Source organism: Serinus canaria, chromosome 18 (assembly GCF_022539315.1).
Source record: "Serinus canaria isolate serCan28SL12 chromosome 18, serCan2020, whole genome shotgun sequence".
NCBI classification, from domain to species: domain Eukaryota; kingdom Metazoa; phylum Chordata; class Aves; order Passeriformes; family Fringillidae; genus Serinus; species Serinus canaria.
The window spans coordinates 7,117,795-7,122,876 of record NC_066331.1 but is presented as its reverse complement, the minus strand read 5'-3'; positions in this window follow the sequence as shown (position 1 = coordinate 7,122,876).

Genomic DNA, 5,082 nt, shown 5'->3' with positions numbered 1-5,082 from the left:
GCTTTGGTGCTTCCTATAAATCCTGTGCCCTCTGAGGAGCTGCTGTGTCTGTTCAGTGGGGCTGTTGCTGTAACAAGGCTTACTTGGCAGCTTGCAGCCTTCTTCCATGGGGAAGTAGGACTGGCTGATCTCTCCTTTCTTGGGTGTTACTAATTTTTGGATGGAGGAGACACTTGAGGAAGCAGCACAAAATGCATGTGGAAGGTTTTGTCTCCAGGATTATATAAGGATAAACTCCCAAACTGATCTTTCCCCTTGATGAGACAAATACACTCCAGAAAAACCTACACCACTGGTCTGCTGATGTGGGGAACAAATAAAAGCTGCTGCAAGCAGTTGCTTCAACAGCTCAGGAAATGTTTAGTTGTTTAGTTTCGGTTATCCTTATTCTACACTCTTCCATTCCACTCCAACATATAAAATGTGCCAAGGGGCCAGCAGTGACTGAGCAGGACAAGCCTTGAATACCAGGGAAGCAAATGGACCTTGGCATGGAGTGCTTGGACCACCTTCAGTATCCAGCATGGATTAAACCTCCATGCCAAATTCCATGAGGGATGTGCAGAACTGGAGGAGGTATCAAAGCTGTTGAGGGGCTTTCCTGCATTTTCAAAGTACCACGAACAAATCTCAGCTGTACTCTGTGACCACAGCCTGGCTCCTTGGCCTGGAGGGGTAATAATGCTGTAGTGCAAGTATTGAACAGATCATCTGGAGCTGTGGAGTCCTTGCAGTCTGTGCCCCCTTTATTCTGAGCCAGTGCTGGACAATGTTCTTCATCCTGGAAGCCAGTGTTAAAAGTGGGAGCAGTATTGCTGTTCTGTCTCCTTCAAAGGGCTTGTCGGACCTGCCAGGAGCAAGGTTGGGGCTCGTTGAGGATTGTTGCCCCATTCAGGCTTGCTTTTGCTGGGCTGTATTTGGGTAGAAACCTTGGAATCATAGCACCACTGAGCAGATGATTGTGCCTGTGTGCCCTGGGCCATTGTCATGAGTGAATGTTTTATGGTTGCTTAAAGAATCACAAGCTAAGATATCAGCAAAAGCAGGTTTAGTATAGAAGTGAAAGTTTCACAAAGTTGTTGGCAAGGTTCACTCTACTACTTACTACATGGTAAAAGAAAACTAAAATCTAAACCAAATCAATCTAAACCCAAAATCAATCAAAATATCTACATTGAGGCTGAGGAGGGGGGAAGGGTTGGAAAGGGCAAGGATAAAAAGGAAACACAGGATGAGTCACAAAGTTTAGAACAGACCGCCTTGCAAAACTGAGCCCCAGACCTGACCAACAATTTTGGCCCAAAGGTTTAACAGCACTGAACAGCATAAGCTGTTAAGCTATTGCTTATGCTGAAGTTAAACAATTTAGCAATTTCATATAGCATTTACTTAAAAATAAAAAATACTTAAGAATCTAGGAGAGCAGCATCCACAGTATATTTGCTGTAGTGCATTCCCACTCGCACACAGACCTGAAGGAGTCTGTACAAGGAACCTCTGAAGAATTCCCCTTGAGCTCCTGGAAATACATCAGATATCTTTGCATCTTCTCAACAGGCAAAGAGTTGAGCCTCAAGGAATGGTCATAATTCCTCTCCATCCTGGCCACAATTCAGGTCAGCATCTTTCTTTGAAAGTTTGATAACAAAAATGTTGTTATGCTTGGGTTGTTATTCAGGCAAGAAAAATAATTTTCCAAGGCTGTTTGTTAAGAATCAGGAGTTTGTTAGACAGCACAAGTCCCTGGGAGCAGACAGGGTTTCTGATAAGATTGAGAGTTGCTCAGCCCAGGTGCTGTTCTCAAGGCCAAGGCCTAACAAGGATTTCTGAGATCATAGTGCAGTTCAAGAGCTGGGGGAAGGCCCCACCAGAATCCACCCAGTGACTAAAAACAACTTGTCTTGCTCTACAGAGTGGCCATGTCACCTCTTGCCTCTGTGCCTATAAACAGGGATTTATTATGTCCAACTTAAAAATTGTGAGAAATTTTTAATCAGGATAGCAAAATACTATGATTTTTAAGACTGTTGAATATGAGAGAACAATATTATGTATGCAAGGACATCTGTGGGACAGTGCTACCTGTCTAGCTAATGTAAACACTCCAGCATATAAAACACTACAGTACATTAAGCATAAAATGACAGAAATCAGCAAAATTATAACAGGATGCAGTGTTAGATCTGGAATTCCTGTTGCAGGGGGTGACCACCCAAACACAATCCCACCAGTGATGTTCTCCCTTTCTCATCATGTGATATATCTATTCTGTATTTGATGAATAGTGGTTAGAGCTCTGTGTCCTTTGTTTCAGACACCTTCCAGCAGTGAACACAGCTCTTTGTGCTGCAGTAATTTTTCCACCAGTGTAAGGTTCATTCCAGTGGGGGTGAGCAGGAAATCTTGCTGGCATGTATAGGTAGATTGTAGCAGTTCATGGGTTGTAACAGAACTGAATAGTTGAAGTCACATCCTATAATTTTGGAGAAAACTACAAACCCCAATATTTGAATGATGGCTTATTTCTATAGTGGTGTGGCCTCTATGGAATCACTACTAGTTCTTACTCTTCCCAATGTATATAAGTACATTACAAGCATTTCAGCAGGACATATTTCAAAATGACAAACATTTTGTTCAGTGCCAAGACAAATGTCTTGGGCATTAGCATTGGTGTTACTTTCAGAAATAAATCCCTGTTGTTCCTGTACAACACACACATCAACAGTGACAGCTTGCCATTTGTTCCGTTTTGTTGGCCTGTGCTCTGTGTTGTGTTGGAAATGATTTAACCCCAGTCCAGTGGTTGGGTATATTTGGTTTACCAAAGCACTGTGTGTTGTTAAAGCAAAAGCTGTGGCTTTACTGTTGGTAGGGTCAGAAGTGAAGTGAACTAGATGCCAACCAAGGTTGAAATTCTCATTAAAACTTATTTGCATTTACCTTTTACATTTCAGTGGTCAGGGTACCTCCATAGCTTTCCCTTCCAGTTGCTGCTGCAGTGAATTGTCTCCAGCACTGAGCTTGGGTGCTGCTGTAGGCAGGGAGACATGCAGGCTCCAGAATGAGGAGGAGAGTGAAGAGGAAGGAGCCTGGTGCACTGGATGCCACCACAGCCCCTCCTTGGTGCACTGGATGCCACCACAGCCCCTCCTTGGTGCACTGGATCCCACCACAGCCCCTCCTTGGTGCACGTAGGCACCCAAAACCCTTGGCTGGGGAGGAACCTTTTGAAATTCAACAAAGACAAGTGCAGGGTCCTGTTCCCTGGGACATTAATTCAGGATTCCCCAGCACTCACACCTCCATCCCATGGGTGCAGCCAGCATGAGGCCCCCCAGCAGCGCAACAGAGGGTCCCGGTGTGTGTGGGACTCAGCTGAGTGCCATGGGGACAGTGATGGCTTTGGGGACAGCTCTGGCCCTGTTCCCTCTGGCTGTCACAGCCAGGAGCTGTGTGATGCCCTGGCATCAGACCCACTTAGCCAGTGATGGAACTGTGGGGGGGCTGCTGATGTCCTCCCAATGGGAACAGGTTTCTGTCATTCAGGGAGAAGTGGACAGCTCCAGGATGGAGCCCCTCTGAAAGAGCAGCTGCTCGTGGCTGCCCAGGACACACAGGGATGGATGGGAGGTGGAGGGCTCAGGCTCCCACAGCTGCCATGCCAACCAGCCCTCACACCTGTGTCCTTGCTTGGTGAGCCCTCTGGACCCCGCTGTGCCCTGCCAGGAGGGCAGGTCACAACCTGGCTCTGGCAGCATGTGCCATGAGAGGGTGGTCCCGGTCCTTCAAGATGCCCTGGGGCTGTATTAAGGCAAAACAGCACCAAACAGTCAATTAGAAAGTTGGAGGTTTTTGGCAGCAAGGATTTAAACCTTGTGATAGGTTGTATGGACTGTGGCAGCAACAATTTAAACCCTCTTGAACAGCCTGTGGATTAAATTTCCCTGGACAACCTGTGGATTAAACCAAGGAACAGCCCACAGATTATTTCAACAGTGTGTGGATTAAAATTCTCTGAACAACACGTGGCAACTTTTTTGAGCAGCCCACAAATGAAACTTCCCTGATGAAAAGCCCATGGATTACACAACTATCCCAATGGACAGCTTGTGAGTTAAATTTCCCCGAACTACAAACAGCGATTTCTTAACAGCCCATGGCAGCCACAATTTAAACTTCTAAGGAGAGGGAGCAAGGAAGAAGGAAAGGAAGGAAAACACAGATAGAGGAAGAACTTGTGTCACCAGCCCGGGTTCCAGCACTGTCCCTGGTCTGATCCCTCAGGATGATGAGTGGCCCCCAGCTCTTGTTCATTGTGGAATTTATAGAGTGGTCCTTGCACAGCCTCATTTTGTTATTCTTGAACTTTTTAGAACATGGCTGGGGGTTCTTGTGGTTTCATTTTCTTTCCCCCATCAGATGCAAGTGAAATGCTGTTTCGAACTTGTTCTTTGAGATAGTTTCCCAAGACAGGAACTTGGTCCCAGAAAAGCACTATCCTACCTCTAAAAGCCCCTTTTCCAACTGAACCTTCTCTCATTATTGTGGTAACATTCCTTTTCTCTTCTGCCTAATCTTTGAGCATTAGCTCTTTCAGGTTTACATCAAGTCTTTCAGGTTTTCAATCTCTCACATTTATCTCTTTGCTACACTGGAGTTCCATTAACTTCACACTGGTTCTGTTTCCAGAAGGGAAGCCATTCAGTACATCCTTTAAATAGAGCATGAGATGCTGGAACTGCCATTCAAGGTCTTCATCTGACCTCAGAGAGCACCTGCCTACTTGTCAAGGGTCACTGGTCCTCTCTGTGTCCCTTCCCATCTCCCCAGGGAGCCAGGCTGTGTCCCTGGAGTCCCCTTGCTGCTCCTGGGCACAGACTGTGATCCCAAAGCCTTCATCCCCAGCTCTGGGCTTGCCCCCTGTGGGATAGCCATGTTCAAAGTGGGGGGCTTGGCAGGCAGCCTGGCCCCTGCTGCCCTCTGGGAAGAGCAGGCAAAGGGTAACAGGTTGATGCAAGGGCAGGCCTGGGGCCCCTCAGCCTGTCCCCCTGTCTTCAAGCCCCTGGCTCATGGAGTGAA